Source organism: Aethalodelphis obliquidens, unplaced genomic scaffold, assembly GCF_003676395.1.
Source record: "Aethalodelphis obliquidens isolate GAN/ISIS:26980383/991018 unplaced genomic scaffold, ASM367639v1 scaffold20, whole genome shotgun sequence".
NCBI lineage: Eukaryota > Metazoa > Chordata > Mammalia > Artiodactyla > Delphinidae > Aethalodelphis > Aethalodelphis obliquidens.
The window spans coordinates 7,482,163-7,505,492 of record NW_020837964.1 but is presented as its reverse complement, the minus strand read 5'-3'; the positions used below and the strand labels follow the sequence as shown (position 1 = coordinate 7,505,492).

The 23,330-nt window shown below is 41.7% G+C and overlaps 1 protein-coding gene across 2 annotated transcripts in view; it reads right to left on the bottom strand.

Annotated features, from left to right (window-relative positions):
* Positions 1-23,330, bottom strand: part of CDYL2 (chromodomain Y like 2) — a 189,034-nt gene that overhangs the window by 164,854 nt on the left and 850 nt on the right. The gene's annotated exons all lie outside the window — the stretch shown is intronic.

Below are 23,330 nucleotides of genomic sequence, written 5' to 3'. Positions count from 1 at the left end.
TACATAAGAAAAATTACACAGATGTACAGTATCTTAAAAGCAACAAAGCATTTGACAAAATTTTCCCTATCATTTAGAAAAAGACCATAAAATGTCAATAACACAAGGGTAATGTAAAAAAAAACAGTGAACTAATAAGAATCTCCAAACGTTGTCTCCTCCATAACAGCAATAAGAAAACTGGCAAATATTGTCAGTACCAGCTTTTTAAAAACTCTGGAAATTAACCAAAGGCTTCCAGCAATCGGTTGTGGGGGGAGGGGATTTGTTCAACAAAAATATCTGAATCTCAGTAAGAACAGCAAGTTTTGTGATGTTTTAACTTGCCCCATTTCATGCTTGGTACTCACTTGTCCAACACACTTCTCTATGTTACCTATGCTAAAGCCCAGAAATAAAAAGCCCACACAAGCTGGAAAGAACACTCAATCAGGTTTTCAAAATAATTTCAATAGGCTAAAGTGGCAAGGTGCAAATTTAACAGAAATCACTGTACCCGTTTAGGTTAGAAAATCAAAAGAAAAGCATGTGCTAGAACAGGCTCCAGATACAATACTGGGAACTGTTTGTGTGAAAAGAAATCTAGGAGGTTTTAATTGCCTTTAAGATTCATATGACCCAACCATAATAAAACGGCTTTTGTAAAATGCCCACACTGTTCTATCAAGAAAATATAATGATTATAAACATATGTGCATTTAACAATATAGCCCCAATACAGGAAGCAAAAATTGACAGAATGGAAGGGAGAAATATACCGTTCTACTATCATTGGAGACTTGAATACTCCACATTCAATAATGAGTAGAACAACCAGACAGATCAATAAGAGAACAGATGATGTGAAGAATACTATAAACCAATTCCACCTAACATACATATAGAGGATACTCAACAACAGCAGAATATACATTGTTCTCAAGTGCACACAGCATGTTCTCCAGGACGGACCACATGCTAGGCCAGAAAACAAGTTTTACTAAATTTTAAAAGACTGAAATGAGGGCTTCCCTGGTGGCGCAGTGGTTGAGAGTCCGCCTGTCGATGCAGGGGACACGGGTTCGTGCCCCGGTCTGGGAGGATCCCACATGCCGCGGAGCGGCTGGGCCCGTCAGCCATGGCCGCTGAGCCTGTGCGTCCGGAGCCTGTGCTCCGCAACGGGAGAGGCCACAACAGTAAGGGGCCCGCGTATCGCCAAAAAAAAAAAAAAAAAAAAAAAAAAAGACTGAAATCACACAGAGTATCTTTTCTGACCACAATAGAATACAATGAGAAATCAATAGTAGAATGAAAATGGGAAAACTCACAATTATGTGAAAATTAAACAGCACTCACTTAAACAACCAGGGGGTCAAAGAAAAAAAAATCACAAGGAAAATTAGAAAATATTACAAAAGGAAAACATACCAAAACGTAACGGATGCAGTGAAAGCAGTGTTCAAAGAGAAATTTATGGCTATAAACACATTTTAAAAGAATAAAGATTACAAATCAATAACCTAACTGTATAACTTAAAGAACTAAAAAGGGAAAAGCAAACTAAACCCATGCTAGCAGAAGGTAGGAAATAAAAAAAATTAGAGTTGAGATAAACAAAATAGAGACCAGAAAAACAACAGAGAAAATCAATGAAACTAAAAGTTGGTTCTTTGAAAAGATCAACAAAGTTGAGAAACCTTTAAATACACTGACAAAGAGAAAAAGAGAGAAGACCCAAACTGGTAAAATAAATGAAAGAGACAACATTACTACAGACCTTAAAGAAATAAAAAGAATTATAAGAGAATATTCTGAACAAATAGCATTGTTCATGTACGTTATCCAGTTTGTTGGATACCTACATTGACAAACTGGATAACCTTCATGAAATGGAAAAACTCCTAGCAACACACAAACTACCCAAAACTAACTCAAGAAATAATAGAAAATCTGAATAGACCTATAACAAGTAAGGAAATTGAATCAATAAACAAAAACTTCCCAACAAAGAAAAGGCCAGGACCAGATGGCTTCCCTGGTGAATTCTAACAAACATTTAAAGAGAAATTAATACCAATACTTCTCAAATTCTTCCCCCTCTCAAAAAAAACTGAAGAGGAGGGAATAAATACCTCTTAATTCATTTTATGATGTAAACATTACCCTGACACCAGAGCCAGACAAAGATTACAAGAAAAGAAAACTACAGGCTAATATCTCTTATGAATATAGATGCAAAAATCCTCAACCAAATACTAGCAAACCAAATCCAGAAGCATATAAAAAGGATCATACGTCGTGACCAAGTGGGATTTATCCAAGGAATGCACGGGTGGTCCAACATATAAAAATCAATAAATGTAATACATTAACAGAATGAAGAAAAAAATACATGATCATCTCAGCTGACACACAAAAGTCATTCGATAAAATCCAACACTCCTTCATAATAAAAATGTCAGAAAATCAGGAACAGGAAACTTTCCAACATGGTAAAGCGCATTTATGAAAAATACACAGCCAATGTCATATTCAGTAATGAAATATTGAAACCTATTTCCTAAGATAAGGAACAAAACAACAATGCCCACTTTCTCCGCTTCTTTTCAACAAAGTACTAGAAGTTCTACCCTAAGTATGAAACCAAAACCACAGGCAACAAAAGGAAAAATAGATACTTCATTAAAATTACTACTTTTGTGCATCCAAAGACACTGACAAGAGACTGAAAAGACAGCCCATAGAAAGCAAGAAAATATTTTCAAATTATATATCTGATGGGGGTTTAATATCCAGAATATATAAAGAACTCCTATAACTCAACAACAAAAAGACAAACGATCCAATTTAAAAATGAGCAAAAGACTTAAACAGACATTTCTCCAAAGAAGATATACAAATGCCAACAAGCACATGAAAAGATGTTCAATGCCATTAGTCATTTAAGGAAATGCAAATCAAAACCACAGTGAGATAGCATTTCTTAACTACAAAGATGTCTACAATTTCTTTTTACAAGTAAAGCAACAAGTACAAGTAAAGATGCAGAGAAATCGTAACCCTCAATACACTGCTGGTGAGAATGCAAGACAGTGTAGATGTAGTGAACAACAGTTAGGCAGTTTCTCAAAAAGTTAAAGAATTACAATATAACCCAGCAATTCCACTCTTGGCTATAGAACCAAAAGGACTGGAAAAAAAGAACTCAAACAGGTACTTGTAAGCCAAGCTCATAGCAGCATTATTCATACTAGCCAAAAGATGGAAACAACCCAAGTGTCCATCAACAGATAAAGGGATAAAAACATGTGGTATACATGAAATACTACAGAATATTATTCAGCCACAAAAATGAAATTCTGACTACACGCCACCACCTGAATAAGCCTGGACAATACTATAGGAAGAAAAAAAATCCAGACAGAAAAGGCCATGTACTTCATGGTTCCATTCATATGAAATATCCAAAATGGCAAATCCATAAAGACAGCAGATTAGTGGTTGCCCGGCTAGGGAAATGGGGAATGAGCACTTAACAGGTATAGGGTTTCCTCCTGGGGTGATAAAAAAAAATGTTCTGGGGACTTCCCTGGCGGTCCAGTGGCTAAGACTCTGTGCTTCCACTACAAGGGGCACAGGTTTGATCCCTGGTTGGGGAACTAAGATCCCACATGCCACGTGGAGCAGCCAAAAAAAGAAAATAATAATAATAACAGTAACAACATAGCAGGATCACAGGACCCTTGATCCAGTGCTCCATTCATGAAGGCCAGCTTCCTTTACAACAAAACATGTTCTGGAGCAAGGCAGTGGTGATGGTTGCACAACAGTGTGAAAATACTAAATGCTGCTGAACTGTATATTTAAAATTGTTAAAATGGCAAATTTTATGTAATCTAGGTGATCCTTAAACAACACAGGTTTAAACTGCACATGTCTACTTACTTATACATGGATTTTCTTCAATAGTAAATACTACAGTACTACACAATCTGAGGTTGGTTGAATCCACAGATGTGGAACCACGGATATGGAAGAACCACAGAAAGAGAGGGCCAACTCTAAGTTACACATGGATTTTCAACTGTGTGGAGGGTCAGTGCCTCTAACTGTAGCATCTTTCAAGGGTCAAATATATATATTTGACAATTTTTAAAAATAGTAAAAAAATATATATGTAAAACTTGGACATCCAAAAAAAAGCTAGTAAATCCTTCAATACACTTATTTTACTGTTTTTCTCTTTTCTACTTTATTAATGTTTTTATTTACACTTACTCCTTCTTTATTGTTTCCCTTTATTCATTTTGTTGTTCTTTTTCTAACTTTTTGAAATGAATACTGACTTTATTCTTTTCTGTTTTTAATGTATGTGTTTAAGGTTAAAAATGTTCCTCTAAGCACCCATTGTACAGAAGTTCTATGAATATTGTTTTCATTCATGTTATTTTTTAAATATTCTGCAATTCAGGTTCTGGTTTTCCTTAAGACTAAATTAATAAAAAGTCCACTGTCCAAATTACAAGAAGTGGCCTTTACTGATGAAACCAAGAATTATTCTAGGTAATACATTTAGAGTGTTAAATAGACTAGATATATCCAGGAGAGAACCACCAGGAAGGTAAAGGATTGGGAAACACATCCAATAAGAGCAGGAAAAAAAATACAGTGATGCTTACTCTGGAGGAGGAAACAGCCCTAATTTCTAGTAGCCCAGACCTTTCTGGAATACTTGGAAGACTTCCACAAGCACCTTTTATGCTCTAGGTGCTGGAGATACACCACTGAACCAGATGTGACCCTGCCTCCAAGAAGACAGTCCTTAAATAAGTACAAAAATAAACGACTGTTCCCTTTTCTCCACACCCACTCTTGCACCGCTGGTGGGAATGTGAATTGGTTCAGCTACTATGGAGAACAGTATGGAGGTTCCTTAAAAAACTACAAATAGAACTACCATATGACCCAGCAATCCCATTACTGGGCATATACCCTGAGAAAACCAAAATTCAAAAAGAGTCATGTACCAAAATGTTCATTGCAGCTCTATTTACAATAGCCCTGAGATGGAAACCACCTCAGTGTCCATCATCGGATGAATGGATAAAGAAGATGTGGCACATATATACAATGGAATATTACTCAGCCATAAAAAGAAACGAAATTGAGCTATTTGTAATGAGGTGGATAGACCTAGAGTCTGTCATACAGAGTGAAGTAAGTCAGAAAGAGAAAGACAAATACCGTATGCTAACACATATATGTGGAATTTAAGAAAAAAAATGTCATGAAGAACCTAGGGGTAAGACAGGAATAAAGACACAGACCTACTGGAGAACAGACTTGAGGATATGGGGAGGGGGAAGGGTGAGCTATGACAAAGCGAGAGAGAGGCATGGACATATATACACTACCAAACGTAAGCTAGATAGCTAGTGGGAAGCAGCCGCATAGCACAGGGATATCAGCTCGGTGCTTTGTGACCCCCTGGAGGGGTGGGATAGGGAGGGTGGGAGGAAGGGAGACGCAAGAGGGAGGAGATATGGGAACATATGTATATGTATAACTGATTCACTTTGTTATAGAGCAGAAACTAGCACACCATTGTAAAGCAATTATACCCCAATAAAGATGTTAAAAATTAATTAATTAATTAATTAATGACTGATTACAAGGACCAATGCTGTGGAGGAGAAGCACAGGATGCTCAGAGAATACCTAACAGGGAGGTCTACGGTGGTCTGGGAGTCAGGGAAGGCATACTTGAATCACCTTTGGAGCTGAAAGGGGATGGAAAAGGAGACCAGGCTGGGCCAGGGGTCTCCCGGGCACAAGAAACAGCATGAGTAAAGGTCGTGAGGCAAAAAACGTTTGGATGCCTGAAAAGAGGCAGCAAGAGTGGCGCACAGAGAAGAAAAGGGAGAGCCATCCTAGCTGAGCCTGGAAAGGTAGGCAGGTTCAGATCATGTTAAGTATTTGGAATTTCTGCCCGAGAGCAACAGGAAGCCATTGAAGACTTCAGGAAGAAAGTGACATGTTCAGAATTACCTTTTCAAACAATCACTTTAGATACAGTATGGGAACAGAGAGTGGCAAAGAGGAAATGTTGGGAGTCCAGTTAAGAGGCTATTGTTTCTTCCAGAAGGCAGAGAGGGATGGCTTGGACTAGAATGGCAGTAGGGGAAATGGAGCTACCTAGGAAATGAAACTGATAGCTCTTGGTGACTGAATTCACAGCTCTTATCAACAGGTAGAAATTGCACAAGAAGGCAGACCTTGGCTCACCATAACAAGGCATTTTCCAACAGCTAGGCCAAAATGGAAGAGGCTGCCCTTCAAGACAGAGCACCCTATTTCCTTTGAAAGTTTTCTAGGAGAAACGGGGTGATCATATGTGAAGGATGTATGTGCTGGTTGAGGAATGAGACTAGGTGACATCTAAGACATCCCAACCTCTAAGACTCTTTCCTTTTTTTTTTCTGGCCATGCCGCATAGCATGTGGGATCTTAGTTACCCAACCAGGGATCGAACCCATGCCCCCTCCGGTGGAAGCACGGAGTCCTAACCACTGGACTGCCAGGGAAGTCCCTAAGACTCTTTTCTAAAATCAATAGAAATGTCAGGCCATCTGGACAACTCAACATAAAACACCTAGGAAAGAAATAAATCATGTGTGTTTGTGTATGTATATGTGTTGTCTCATATCTCAGTTTTCCTATCTATTCAAACTGAGTTTCTTCTAGAAAAGTACATGGATAAATGATTGTCAGTACTTTACAGCCTGTCATGCAGATGGTGAAAAAATTGTACTACTTCTCTCTTTCTGGTTCTTTGTATTCAAGTACTGATATAAAGCTTCAACTTATTTGTACATATCAACTTAATTTTAATAAAGATTAGAAACATGTAGAAAACAAACCTATGGTTACCAAAGGGGAAAGAGGGGGAAGGGATAAATTAGGAGTTTGGGATTAACATATACACACTACTATATATAAAATACATAACCAACAAGGACCTACTGTATAGCCCAGAGAACTATACTCAATATTTTGTAATAACCTATAAGGGAAAAGAATCTGAAAAGAATATATATATATATATATATATGTATATATATATATATATACATGAATCACTGTGCTGTACGCCTGAAACTAACACAACATTGTAAATCAACTATACTTCAATAAAAAAATAAAAAAAGAATTTGCCTCACCCATGCGAAGCCTAGCTGTTTTGAGGACAAATCCATACAACCAAGGCACCATTGTCCAACAGGCACCACAGTATATGGCAGTAAAGAAAGAGTTTCAAACACACCATCCTGCCAGTTCCAATCATGACGGGATGCAAACACCATGCCAACCAAAACAAAACCAAAACAAAACAAAACAAAAAGCATGTGGAGAAATGCACAGAGACTCATAAATATGCTGAAAGAATGAAACGACACTGACCAAGAAATGTTACCAACTGCCCTCAAAACCAGTCTTCTCCTCAATGCAAAAGCCTGAGTGAGGCCGACCAGCACCAAGGCCACTGAAATTGGCTCCTGCATCATCATTACTAGGTGGCAGAGCCATCACTATTTCTGAAGCAGCATGACTTAAAGCAGTGTTGAAAAACATCTACTCAGACGGACTCAAACGGAAGATTTCCCGTCCCAATTAACTCACTTCACACGAACTCCTTCACAGGCCAACACACAGGCTGGCCTGTGTCATCCCTGTCTTGAACAATACAACATACATAATTATGTTTTCATGCTAGAAGTATGAGGAAGCAGAAGGATTTTCCTGTTCCTTTTCACCCACTGACCTATACCACCTGGGATTCTGTGTAAAGCACAGGTGCAAAAGAGCGCTAGAGCAGAAACATCACCTAGTAACAAAAGGAGGGAAGTTAGAAGGAAAACTACGGGCATCTTATAATTCACCAAGAGGTGAGTACCTCAGATGACATCGTGTAGATCTTGGCTTTACCATCTGGTGGCTGTGAGCCTCAGTTTCTGAATCGTAAAATGGGGATACTACTAGTGCGAATCCCACAGGAAGAACTAAATGAGATAATGCACATGGAGATTTACACAGTGTCTGGCACACTGAAAACACTCATTAAACACTATTATTACTGTTTTTACTATTATTAATAAGACTATTTTCTACAAGAATCATAGGGAGTTACACTTCAAAAACCTCTTTATACATCAACCAGGATCAGAGATCAGATTTCTTCAAAAGATATACCAATTCGTTAAGTCAAAAGCGAATGGGATTTGCAACAGCTTCCCAAAAAGTCAATACCATAGACATAGCCACACAAGAGTTGGAGAGTGGGGGGGTAATAAAACGTAGAAGTGCCTCAAGATTTCAAAGACTTTGGAATCACTGCCATGTTTGATAACCAAGACAAGAAAACAATCTGTGACAATCCTACATGGTACTAAAATATACATCAATTTTGGAGAGAAAATTAGGTCAATACTTTGAAGAAGATCCATTATGTTTTTACATCCTAAAGGCAGCCATTGCGTGGTTCCTTTCCCCTTTCTATTAACTGCAAGACCCTTACCAAAGTCTGTTCCACAAACCACCATGTGTACCATATTCTCCAAAGTGAACGTGGTTTTAGGTGGCAATGCAGACAAGTAAACACAGCAATGTAAATATCAGGACACTAAAATGCTACCCATTCACGTTTTAATGCCAAAGGAGCTTGGGATTCCATGAGTTGATCTGACTTCCAACAGTTCATAAACGAGTCTGGATTTCCGGGAAAAGTTTAGATATCAAGGGCTCCCCATAATGTCAAGGCTTGTGATGTCAGTCGGTGAGGCAGGTCCTAACCCCATTCTCCATCAACAAGAGAATTAGACAAGGCTCAAGGCTGCGCCAAGCCTCACTGGCCTCCTTTACTAAGTCTTGCGTAAGAAAGTGATAATGACATCAAGATTTCCAAGGCAACTCTCCAGAGGAGTCTAGGAAGATATCATCTCTGTCTCATGGATGACACACTCAGCTTTTAGGGAAGACAAACAGCCACTTTTAGCATCTCAAGCACTTGTCTCCTTCAGAAGAGTAAGAGTCCCTCAATTCTGATCACTTGGTAGAAATGTTAGTGAAAGACTGAGCAGAGGACTTCAACACTCTCCCCCAACTCCAAGATTCAATAATCCTTTGAATACAAGACTGTATTAGCTTTACTGATAACCCAAAGCCGAATGCTGTCAGTGAGTTCTGCTTATGAGAAACCCAAATAACTATTAATTGATCAATAAAGACATAGAAAAGAGACTCAAGACTTAGACACCCTTAGGAAAACTGAAAGGTTGAAAATGACTTCCAGCTTCCTACAAAACAGACTGTAGAAATAAATATCTGAGACAATTTCAACTTTCACGTAAATGAAAGACCTGCACAGGTTAATTCTTTCATTAGATTGTTTTCTGAGTCTTGCACTGTGCTAGGTGCTAAAGATGGAACAAGTCAGAGGGAATCCCTGCCCTCTCAAAACTTACAACCCAGTGGGAGATTCAGAGAATGAGTTAACACATTACCACCTATGAACATGAGTGCTGTGATGAGAGACGAACAGCGTTCTACAGGAGCCCAAAGAAAACCCTTGATGAGTCGGGGAAGTTTTGCCAAGAGCAACATCTCAGCTGAGACCTAAAGGCTGAGCAAGAATTAAGGAAGCAAAATTGTGGCAGGGCTGGTAATGAAGAGCGCCCAGTCACTTGGGAGGGTGTGATTAAAGGACAGCACATGGAACATCAAGAACTGAGAGCAGAGCTCTCTGGATGGAATATCTGCTGTAACTGGAGAACTAGCAGAAGATGAGAAGGGGCCAAATCGCACAGAGCCTATACATCACTTAAAGATACTTCATCCGGAGAGACAGTAGTAAAATGGGGATTTTAGAAAGACCTTTGGGTTTCCCCGGTGGCGCAGTGGTTAAGAATCCGCCTACCAATGCAGGGGACACGGGTTCGAGCACTGGTCCGGGAAGATCCCACATGCCGCGAAGCAACTAAGCCTGTGCGCCACAACTACTGAGCCTGCGTCTAGAGCCTGCAAGCCACAATTACTGAGCCCTCGTGCCACAACTACTGAAGCCTGTGCACCTAGAGCCCACGCACCGCAACGAAGAGTAGCCCCCGCTCACTGCAACTAGAGAAAGCCCGCACACAGCAATGAAGACCCAACGCAGCCAAAAAATAACTAAATAAATTTATCAAAAAAAAAAAAACCTTTAAAATAAAAAGAAAGAAAGACCTTTGTGAGCGCAGTATGGAGAAACGTTGAACTAGATGCATAGATATCAGCTGAGAGGTAGCAGAGTGACTGAAACAATAGAAGTTGTCTCCTGAATTAAAGTGGTGAGAGTGAACATGAAGAGAAAAGGACGGGCTCAAGAAATATTCAGGATGCGGCTTTAACAGAACACACGTGATGACGGGGCAAAACAAAGGAGGCCATGTTTCTAGCTATGGAACAGGTGGATGGAGGTACTATTGAGGCTAGGAACAACAAAAGGAAAAGCACGTCTTACATAGGTTGAACATAAGTTCAATTTTGGATATACTGAGTTTAAAGAGCCCAAGAGGGTTAGATGGAGATCATCTCCGGAGCTCAGGGGGAAAAAAAAAAAAAAACAGGCAAAGTGTCAGGGACTTGGGCATCACCTAAATAGTCACTGTAGCACAATAAAGAAAACAGAAGAACCCTCAGTCAACACTATTAAGAAGCTCCAAGTTTAAGGAACAGGCAGCAAGAGATGAGGACATAAAGGCAACTGAGGAGTGGCAGAGCCAGTCAAGGACAATGTCTCAAGAATAAGGGGTGGAGACCCAACAGAAATGACGGCCTGTGAAATACCTCCCCGCATGCGATCCTACGCTGCACGCTGTATGGAGAGATAAGGAATCACAAGCACGATCCCAACACGTGGCCAGTGTGTCAGTACTCAAGACCTGGGCTGCCCCAAGAAGCTGTCAAACAACAAATGATGTCTTTGGGAGGGACCAATAACCTAAACTACAACCTAGGTGACAGACATGTATTCTGGTGGATGCAGAGCAGACAGATTCACCCATCAATCAGTGAACGGCAAGAATTGATGGTATTGGATAATGTGATACTCCACCCAGGTCCCCTTTTCAGGGTCGATGTGCCCATCCCCTCAATTCTAGGAATATCCATGCTGCTAAAGACTCATAGATGTGCCCCTCAAAGGGAACTGCCCTCCACCACAGGGAGCTGCCCTGCCCAAGAATACATTCCCCCCACCGCCGCCAAGGGGCAGCTTACCAGCAACAGCTGCCTGACTTAGGGATATGAAAGTCCAGTTCCCTGGCCTCAATATGGTACATTTCTGAAGAGCCATCCCAGCTCCCAAGCCTTCCTGAGGATCTGCTGAGACCTCAGTTGTAACCTCGCTGCTGGTCTGCTTCACCATCTGTCCCATCCTGCATTCCTCACTTCCTTACAGGTGTGTCTCCCAAGAGCATCCTTCAGTAATCCCTCTGGATACAATTCTCCAGTTCAGAGCCCAGTTCTAGGCAGACCAACCTAAAACGGATGGTGCGTATCAAACTGGGCCACAACACTGAGGCTTGAGTAGAGAGGCAGAGCTGCCCATGGCAGAGGTGGCTGCAAACTGTAGGGCGGTCTTTGTATGTGTCAGCGTGAGAGGGGCTCTGTCACATGCAGCATTTAACAGAGAAGGGCCACTCTCAATCCAGTTGTCACCCACAATGAAGGACAATGACTTGAATGCTTGAATTCACCTTCAGGGACTTTTGTTACCTAATAAACCTGTATAAGATCTGATGGAAGGCAAAATGGAAACTTGAATTTCAAGGACGATCTGAAGTAATCTTCGAAAAGGGCGAGAGGAAACAATAAAGGATGCTCACTCAAGAGAAAGCCGAGGTGGCCGAGGAGCATAGGTTTTGAATATTTTCAATGACTCATTCAACAAATATTTATTGAAAGATTATTATGTGCCCAAAAAAACGCCACAACTCGAGACGACAATCACGGAAGAAACGAGACATGGCCCCTGCCCTCACAGAGCTTAGAATCCAGCAGAAAATTCTGGAGTTCGGGAATGGAACCTTTTTCCCCCATCAAAATGGTTCCAGGAAACCTAACACATAAAATCAGATACATGGGATAACTTCTTAGTGGAGATGTGTCTTCTGTAAGTATAACATGACACTTCCTTATCACTGAGTTAAGTCATGAGAGCGATAAAACCTATTCTGATTAAGAGCAAAGTTTTTAAATGAGGTCTGAGGATGTAACTGTCTTCCGATGACAGCCTCGGCAATTTATTTCCGCATGTGGTTTGCTTGTCCGTAAGAAAATAATCTCTGATTTGCTACGAAAAGCAGCTGCAAGTGGTATCAGATTTGGTTCGGTTTCATAATCTCGCCTTGCCATCTCAGGGTGTCCTTCACTCTAACTGATCCTGAAGTCTGATGTTTGTTTCATGGTTGAACCTTTAACATACAACTGCTCACATTCTTTCTCTCAAATTTAAAAGTCAGGGCAGAAAGACCCAGAACTCTCAATAAACCCCCACCACCACCTTGTATACAATATAAAGAGACAAAGCTTCAGCCATTCAGTTATTGCTACACACTGATTATTACACCAGGACTAGAACGTTCACCACCGCACCACCGGAACCTTGAGTGGTATTTAATGGAGTGAGGTGCATTGTGCTACGAAGCGTGTTTGCTTGTACACTTTCACGTGAGGAGATATGAATGAACAGGCCTAAAAATTTTTAAGAACGTTGCAGACGTACAATGTTGCTAATACAGTGCATGTACTGGAAGTTCAAGTTATATGTCCAGAGATGGCAAGAAAAGCTGTATTCTGAGGTCTGCTTGCAAAAAACAGTTGAGCCGGCTGCCCCTTTTAACATACTAAAAACACTGCCTTGTGTTAAAAATGCGGTATATAAGCATATGTGGGCGTTAGGTTTTTTTCATGATCCCATTCTGAACAGCAGTTTAAAAGACGTTTGTGGCTGCAGCCCCACCATCTAGCATAGTTCTAGGCACATAGTTACCAAACAATAAATATTTGATTGGTGGATTACGGAACAAAAGTAACTATTTTTAAATAAAATTCAAATCCAGCATTTATATACGATCCATGGTTTATTAGCAAGAGCCCTTGAGATACAATTTTTAGAACACTAGACTCAAAGACGAGGAAATGAAAATCAAAGAGGAAAATTCCCTGATCACGAATCTGAGAGTAGGGTGGTGGCCCCTCGGCAGGGGAACTCCTGGTGTGGCAGAGTGTGGCCCAGGGCCCCAGTCCCGCATACATGTCCCTCCAGTCTCCACAGTGATGCTTCTGTAAGTCACTGAGAAAGCAATGTGGTGATAGATTGACACTGGGGGGATTCCGGGAGGGACAGGATGACTGGAGTGAACGAAGAATATTTTTTATTTTTTACTATTTAACATTTTATTGATAAAAATATCTATGATTATAAACTGCATTAGGTTTTCTATTATCAAACACATGGTTAAGAGAAAGCAGGACAAAATGACAAACTTATGGCTCTCCCAGGCTTCCCAGGAACCCGATCACAGCTTTATATAGGCCTGGTCAACGGATGGGCATCGCACCGGAGCAACAGGACCTTTGGAGGCATCTGCTTCCACCCAGTGGCTCAGGCTAACTGGGAAATGTCAGAGGGAGACAATTAGCTGGAAGGAGGGACAACAAGGCATGGATCAGGACCAAGAGGAGCTATCCCACAACCCCCATCATTCACTCAACGATCAGAGCAGACGCTAACTCAAGGCTGGGGTCAATTTCAGACCCAGAGGAGGCCTCCCCAGGGGTCCAACACCACCTCTGCCTGCCATCCCAAGCATGGCTCCAGGGAACAACTCCAAAAGACAAAGAAATGGCAGGATTCTTGGAGCTCTGGGTTTGCCCGTCTTCACACCTACATAAAAACAAGATGATGGGGCTTCCCTGGTAGCGCAGTGGTTGAGAGTCCGCCTGCCGATGCAGAGGACGCGGGTTCGTGCCCCGGTCCGGGAAGATCCCACGTGCCGCGGAGCGGCTGGGCCCGTGAGCCATGGCCGCTAAGCCTGCGCGTCCAGAGCCTGTGCTCTGTGATGGGAGAGGCCACAACAGTGAGGGGCCCGCGTACCACAAAAAACAAACAAACAAACAAACAAAAAAAAAAAACAAGATGATGACAGGTACCAAGAAGTACGGTATTTATGTGAAGAAGTAACAAGACTCAATCAGAAGGAGGAATTTCAAAAATGGAAGAGCTCTCATTTTACAGCAAAAGCCATCAAGGTTCATAAAGACTAAAAGACAAGTCTAGCTTCACAGTGTTACCAACTGGTGGTATGTGGGCGAGTACGCTGACTGTATCAATCAGGGTTCACTCAGAGAAGCTGAACCACTAGGAAATATACATTAAGAGATCTAACAAGGAACTGGCTTATGTAGTTGTGGAACTGGCTAGGGAAGTCTAAAGTCCATAAGGCAGGTCATTAGGAAGGGAAACCTGGAACTCTTCCAGGCTGAAGCTGCTATCCACAGATGGAATTTCTTCTTCTTCAGGTAAGCCTCCGTTCTATTCTTATGGCTTTTCAACTGACGGAATCAGGTCCACCCAGATTATCTAGAATAATCTCCCTTAAAGTCAACTGATTATGGACCTTAATCACATTTACAAAATAACCTCAGAGCAACACCTACTTTAGTGTTTGACTGAATAACTGACACATAAAACACCATCACATTCATTTATCAATAGCACCCCAGTGATCTCTCCTCTCAGAGACTTGCTAGTACAACAAACCCGTTAATGAAGAACTTTATCTCCTCGTACTCAATATATCAAGAACTTTTCCTTGATTAAATTTTATTTTGAAAGGTTCTGGGTGACGATATTAAACATGCTCTACTTTTTTTCTCCAGCTAAAATTACTGAAGACGTTGGACCCAACTGTCATAGTTCAGCAGGAGAGAGGTTTGTAGAATTCATGGAAAATCACTTCTTCTAAGAATGTAAGTCCAATAGCCCAAAGTGTGTATCACAATTTTTTGTTATCCAAGTCATCCAAAGTAGCAGAGCATGTATAGAACTAGGAGAATGGAGATGGCTGATCCATTCTCCCACTTCACCCCTCGATACCACACTCACTCTCTCCTATCAAACTCAAGATTCTTTTTATTTTAATTGAAGACTAGTTGATTTACAATGTTGTATTGGTTTCTGGTGTGCAGCACAGTGATATATTCTTTTTCAGAATCTTTTCCATATAGTTTACCATAAGATATTGTATATAGTTCCCTGTGTTATACAGTAGGACCTTGTTGTTTATCTATTTTACATATAGTAGTGTGTATCTGCTAATTCCAACCTCCATATTTATCCGTCCCCCACCTTTTCCTTTTGGTAACCATAAGTTTGTTTTCTATGTCTGAGTCTGTTTCTGCTTTGTCAATAAGTTCATTTGTACCACTTTTTTAGATTACACATATAAGCAATATCATATGATGTCTTCCTCTGTCTGACTTACTTCACTTAGTATGATAACCTCTAGGTCCATCCACATTGCTGCAAATGGCATTATTTCATTCTTTTTTATGGCTGTCACACTCAAGATTCTTGAAAGTGTTAACCATGTAAGATGTCTCTACATCCACATTCCACACACACACACACACACACACACGCACCCCGTCACTCTCACACTGCAATCCAGCCCTCCCACCAGCACACTCTATGGAATATATCCCTTAAGGTTACCAATGACTTATTGGTTATTACGCCCAAAGGACCCTGTTGACCCCTTTCGTGAAATGCATTTTTCCACTGCCTTCCATAACAGCAAAGCCTCTTGTTTTTCCTTCTACCTCTCTTGCTATTCCTTGTAAATCTGATCTTCTTTCTCTTCTTCCATCCTGTAAATGTCCACTTTCTCCAGTCCTCCTCCATTGGACCCTCCTCATGTTTATACCCTGTCCTTTGGCTTTCATTATAATCTATACACTAATGATTTCCAATCTCTATCTCCATGACTGATAACGCTTTTGAGTCTCAGGCTCACATGACCCACTGCTATGAACATCTATACCTGGATGTCCTACAAACACTCTGAACTCATTGTCCTTTCCACCGTCCCCACTTCCTCCACTCAATGCTTCTTCCTCGGGTCTCTACCTCCATGACTGGTTCCACCATCCACCTAATGGACCAAAACAGAAACCACGAAGTTATCCCACAACTCCTGCCTTTCCCTCAATCCCTACATACTGTCAGTCAAGTCTTACTTGAGCAGGGAAGAGGAGAGTACAGCTGAAAATCATATTTTCCAGCCTCCTTTGCAGCTAGGTGTGACCATATAATTATTCAGGCCAATGAGACGAAAGCAGGATTGCATGGAACTTCCAGCAGCTGTTTATAGAGGATGACTCAAGCCCCTCCCTCCCTCCTGTTTCCTCCAAGCTCTTACACAAAAGATGGCTAGAGCTCCATGGCCACCTTAGATCAAGCAGTGACCTTAAGGGTAGAAGCCACAGCTGAAGATGAAAGAGACAGAAGGAGCCTGATACCCTGAGAAGTTCATGGAGCATCACACTAACCCTGGACTGCCTAACTCCAAGTTTATTTCGTGTAAGAAAATAAACCTTGTTTAAGCCACTTTTACTGTACATTTTCTATTATAAGCAGCCAGACAAAATCCTGACTGGTATACCAAATTATGTCGATTCTTTTTAAATCTTTCAATTCCAACCATTTCTCTCCATCTCTACTACCACTCCTTTGGTTCAAGTTGCCAATATCAGTTGTTTCAATTACTGAAAGAGCATATTAACTGGTCACCATACTTGTACTCTTCCTCCAGACTAAGCCACTGTCCATTTCTGAGGGGCAATCTAAGATTATGTATCAACGGTGTTAAAAATGTTAGCATTCTTCAACCTAGAAATTTCACTTCTCAGAATTTATCCTCAGGAAAATGATAGGAAGACACATAATTATGTTCATGGAGGTTAATAACAGCAATATTTAAATGGTTTATAAATGGAAAATAATCTAGATGTCCAACAACAGGGGATCAGTTATACACAAAATAGTGCATCTATTCAAGTGAAAATTGGCCTGTCATTAAAAATCCCGATATGGAGTAATATTTTAAGATAGAAGGAAATGCTCATTTTATATATATATATGTATACATATATAAAAAAGGGTTATAAAACAATATGTATGCTATGCTCCAATTTGATATTTTAATTACATAAATACGTACAGAAAGTAATTTCACTCTTATATTTGTATCTACACCAAGAAAGCTATCATTTTAATTCAGATATCACATTAGTATTTAATAAACATCAAGTGTATGCTAAATGTATAATAATAGTTAGCTTAGGTATTATAATTTTTTTCTTTATGCTTGTATTTTTCCAAGATGCAACAATAAATATAAACTGCTTTCAAAAACAGAAAAGATAAATATTCTCAATAAGTCCTGCAAACCTGATCATGCTCATTTCCTAGTTCAAAGTTCTCCACAGTCATCACTTCCTCTGGAAAGCCTTCTCTCATTCCCCCAAGGCTGGTCCTCCCACGGTCTTAGAGAACCCCATTTTGCCCTGTACTAACACTCTTCCCACAGCACGGCAAACTGCCTACTTTCTTAACTATGTCTTGCACTAGACCATAGGTCCAGGCAGCACAATCTCATGTTTCCCTAGGATAGTGCCTGGGATATGTTTGGTGTTCTATTTATGTGAAATGAGCAAATGAATGATGGTGTTATGAATTCAGCCACATCTACACCTCTCTTCACCATCCAAGAGATGTCGAAAGGGACCCACATCTTTGGAAGCTAAATGTGTCTCCAATACTTAAGATCTTTGCTAATTACCATGCCTGAACCATCCCTTATCAATTGATCAGGCTGCAAGAAGCCATATAAACTCCTTTCAAGGACAGTTTAAGCCCCTGAAGAAATGATCTTATGTGATGAGGAATGACTTCACATAAAAGTCTATACTACTTGAAAACAAGCTGATATCTACCCACATGGGATCATTTAAAATAACTTTCAAAAGCTGGGAGAATCATACACCCATTCAATACTCCTCAGGTGCCTACCATGTGCCAAGAAATCGATTCAACTCATCCGATATATTTTCTTTGATGATATTTGCCTCTGCAAATACTGGTACAGAGATTCAAGAAGTTTTATCACTGACCATTTGTTCTGTGACTACACGTTTCACCTCAGGCACGAGTGGTAAGTAGGAGAATATGCCAATGTAACAAGTTGTGTTGATTCTTATGTGATTTTCATCGTTTGTTAATATTTTTAAGCAATCGTAGGAAAGAGCTCTCACAAGGCAAGAGAAAGACAAAGATGTTTGAAGACCTTAGAACAAAGCTGGAAACGCACTCAAGTGCCTTCCTTTAATATGAGTAGGGGCCGATCGTGGCATCAAGCACTACTACCTTTCCACCATCTTAACTTGCCTAGCAATGCTGCAAATTACAGATGAAGAAGCTACAGAAAGATTTCTCTCTATACAGATGAATGCAGAGGGCTATGCTCTGGGCCAGATTTAATTTCAGTGAAAATGGTCTCTATTAGAAGAGAATGACATCTGTGATCTACAGAGAGAAGAAAGAAGCACAAGCCCAATTTGAAGGCTGTAAAGGATGGACTGACCTGGGGAGGGCAAACACCAGCCTGGTGGAGATTTAACTGACCTGTATTTTTATTAGATTTGGTTTTGTTTTTGTTCCTGGTTACGAAGTTCCAAATGTTTTCAGCAGTCAGCCTCAATCCTGTTTTTCCCATAAGCCTGTTATTTTCAGTGCGTGATTTTGCAGGACGCAGGGTGCGTATGTAGCGCTATAGCGGAGACACCAGTGTTCATCACTGCAGCAGCATGGATTTTTTTTTTTAACGTCTTTATTGGAGTATTGTTGCTTTACAATGGCGTGTTAGTTTCTGCTTTATAACAAAGTGAATCAGTTATACATATGTTCCCATATCTCTTCCCTCTTGCGTCTCCCTCCCTCCTACCCCTCTAGCTGGTCACAAACCACCTAGCTGATCTGCCTGTGCTAGCAGCATCGATTTTTAACTAGAGTAAATTTCTTTCAACAAAACTAAAATCCTATTATTATTGTTATTTATTTTATTTGGAATGAAATGAAAGCAGTATTTTTTAATATATATACCCATTATTATGCATGTATTATATAAACATATACGTATATATTAATATACATATGATATAAACACATATGTATTTATTAGATATGGATACATGCATGTATATCAATCCCCCCTCAAAAAAAAACACATGGCACATTTGATCCTTTTAAGATAGAACTTTGGGAAATATAAATCAACAGAATGTTGACAAACATCAGGAACTGACACTGCTAAGTCCATCTCGATACATTTCAACTTGGCCACTACTGACCTTCTCTATAGACATACAGCATTCTCTTTGAACATTTTTGCCAACAAAGTGGAGACCTCCTCCATAATGTCAGCTAATCACACGGGAGAGAGTATAAAATACCACCCAACAGCGACAGGGAAAGCCACAGGGTTGAAGCTTAGATGCATTCAATGAACGCATCTTTTAGTGAATAACCGTCTAGCTCTCTGGAAGGCGACTCAGTCAAACTTCCTTTCAGAGAGAACTGAGAGCCACCCCTACACATGGTATTACCACCACGGAGAGACCACAAGCCAGAGAAGAAAAGAGAACAGAGAGCAGCGCTCAACACAAGCATAACAAGGTCAGCCAAGGTTCTTTACCTATACTTAAGTCAGTCTTCTGTTCAGTGATTCAGTGAACAAGTATTTGAATGCGCAAGGACACAGAGATGGACAAGACAACTGGGCTCCTTATTCCACTGATTATGTCTTCCTGACATCCAAGCATCTTAGCGAATGTTCACGAGCATCCTGGGGCTACAAACTCTAATGCCTACGGGAGCCAGATAAGTAATTTACGAGTGAAGCAGAAAGGGTACCTGGTACAAGGGAGCACCGGGACAATTATACACTAGACATCACGTGCCCCATCTAAAGGCATTCAAATCCAATTCTCTTATCTACCATCAAGGTGAGGCAAAACACACAGATAGCCTAGACGTGGCTCACAGATTACCATTTTATGACTCTTACGTTTAGCAAAATGTAGACCAGAGCATCTGGATAAGGAATTTCATTTTGCATCTAGATTATCTGATTTTAAAATGCTCAACCCATATTTAAGATCACCTTCCTATAGGTGATGGCTATAACATATCGGACGATGATGAGAACTCTGCTATAAGAGAAATAATTTATCAAGAACCAAAATTTTGGAAACTGAGTTTGATTCCATATTTCTTCATTATGACTGAAGAGTGCCATTACATACCATTACATAAACAAAGTTTTCATTTGTTGGTGTCTTTAAAATTAGCACCTATTCCTTAAAAGATGCTACTCAGGGAAGGTTTACTCTTTCCAATTTCACTGTCTGAAGCACCAAAGAGAAGTTGAAGAATCTCTATAATCCAAATCACACCTTCACCATAAAAGGTCAAGGATAGTGTCAGCAGACACACAGGTGAAATAAATCAATTACAAATGTAATAGTTCTTGCCCACTCAAAATGTGGGTTCTTGGTCAGAGGTTACAAGAAGCCATTTTATATACCCTTGAGTATAATATTTAATTAAAGTAATATGATAATTGAGAATGGTGTCAGTTTTCCTCTTTTTTTTTTCTTTAAAGGTCAACCAATGTACTGGATATTCCAAGATTTGTCCTTAAATCAACATCCTATTTTTTACACACACAACAGTTTTACAGTTACAAATATATATGCTAATGGACAGTTAGCACATCTTAATTGTTTTTAAAGCTAAATTTGGTCAACAAATTAAATTCCTCAGTGTGTGTTATGTAATGTAGACACAGGCTATAAAAATGTTGACATTGGTTATATATTCGTAATGCAATTTAGCCGTTTTAGTAATGACTGTGCAAATAATCAGCCACAGGAAAACTATTTTACATCTAGTACAATTACCTACTATCACAGAAGTAATTATTATTATTGTATTGTTTACTGAACTTCAATAAGAACTCGGTGAGGTGCTAAGATACTTCCAAGGCAGGTGTGAAAACTCCCCTCTTAACAGACTCATCTGGCAACTATAATTACCCATGTTAAGGAGGGCATTTCAGATGATCATTAAACAAGAAATTATCCCCAGAAGGTTCATAAGTTCCAAACTTTAAATGGAGAAATACTGACAGCTCCTAACGTGTCCTCCTAATTCCCTCTTGATGCAACTTTTCACCAGGCAAGGTCAGCAGCTCTAAGATGACTCAAGATCAATGGATAGAAAAATCCATACTCCCAGCGAGATGAGCTTTGCCCCTGAACAATATCTACTTTTGGCCAATGCCCTAATAGTGCTGGTTATACTTCGGGAAGCTCAATCAAACATCCCATTTTACTGTGCTTCAACTTTCTTGGTTTCAGAAATTGCTCCACCATCTTAAAATAGGCAAAAGTGCTTGGATGACCCATTGGGCACAACCTGCCAAAGTTCTTCACCAGGTCTCTACCCAACTTCATCTTCTCTGTCAGCACAGGGATGAGGAAGGCAGTAGGGTAGAGAAGAGGTCAACCTGCATCATTCTTTCAAGGAACCCAGGAACATGTTAGCTGGATGGTTCAGCCCCAGCAAATATCATGGGGTTTCAGTCAGTATGTTCACCAGTGCGGTGGTCATCTGAATGCTTGACTGGGGCTGGAGGTTCTGCTTCCAAGGTGGCTCACAAACACAAGCTCGTTAAGCTAGTGCTGGTTGTTGGCAGGAGGTCTCAACTCCTTGCCACATGGACCTCTCCATAGGACTGGAGTGTCCTCTCATGACACCTGAGCCCACTAGTGGTCCATGACTGCGCCTCACCAAATCCAGAATCATCCAAAAGACCCTGGACTCACAGGAAGCTGAGATGCTACCTTGCCTGTTCTCCACTCTTCCTCTCTCACACCCGCCAGCAAATCCACCACCTGAAAAAGCTTCAGCTGTCCAGAAAGCCCAGAGGAAAAAAACCTCACTGTGGGTGAATCACCCCTGTGGTCTCCTACCCAGAAGGCTAATTCCACCCCTTGGGGTGCTCATCTCAATTTAACCAAAAGCCTTGAGAACCAGGGCTAGTGTTAATCGATTTAAGCGCAGGGGAGTCCAGGTCCAGGCTGAACTCTGACTTGCTTCTTGGAGGATCAGCAGGCCTTTGGGATGAAGATGGCAGGTCTCTTAGCTTCCTTATCCTGAACCTTCTCTTGGGGCCAACAGCTCTTTCGGGCATTCTCCCCAGGGCAAGGGGGGTTGCTTCTTGTTTTGTCCACTTGTCGGGAATCCAAAAGCAGTAACTGTTGTATCCAGAGCTAGTAAAACCTAGCTCCCAGAGGCCATGGCTATTTATCCACTGTTTCAAAGATGCCAGGCTAATGTCTTCCTTGAGCACTTTTGAGACGCTTTCAAAGTATCCGATGCTGGCCACTAACCTGTGTGGACCTGGAGACAGGTATCCACCGAGGGTGACGTAGAGCGTCGGAAGCTGGGCTCACATCCCATGTCCTCTAGCAACGTGCTACCACCCACCTCCGCCTTCCATGTGCTCTTCCTTCCACCGAAGGCCCTCTACAGCGCCCCCTCTCGCCCCCAGTGAGCACGACACCCGCAAGGACCGCCCCCACGCCCCAGCCCCGAGCCCGTGGCGGGGGCAGCAGGTGGGAGGAGGGGGGAGGTGGCCTGGTGGCCCCGGGGAGCGATTTGGCGGGTGCCTCCCGAACTCCCCACCCGGCCGCCCCCTCCGCGGCCGCCCCCGCAGGACCCCGCCTCGGCCCGGCCGGGCTCCGCTCCGTCGGCCCGCCCCCATCCCCTCCCGCGCCCCCGGCCCAGCCCGGGCCGCGCACCCCCGGCCCCGCACCCCCGCCGGCCGCCGCGCGGCCCCCCGCATTCCCGGCACGTCCGGCGCCGACTTTTACCTGTACTTTCTGCACTCGAGGCGGCTCGTCGGGCGAGAAACACCTCCCCGGGACCGCTACCTCCCCCGCCCCGGCTCCGCCCGGCTTCCTCCTTCCCCTCCAAGGCCGCAAAGTAGATGGAGTAAGAGAGTGTGTGTGCGAGAGAAAGAGAAAGAGGGAGCGGGCGCGGGCGCCGCGGGAGGGCGGGCGGGCGGCGGGCGGGAGGCGCGCCCGGCCCCCGCCGCCCTCCGGCCGCCGCCGCCGCCTCCGCCGCG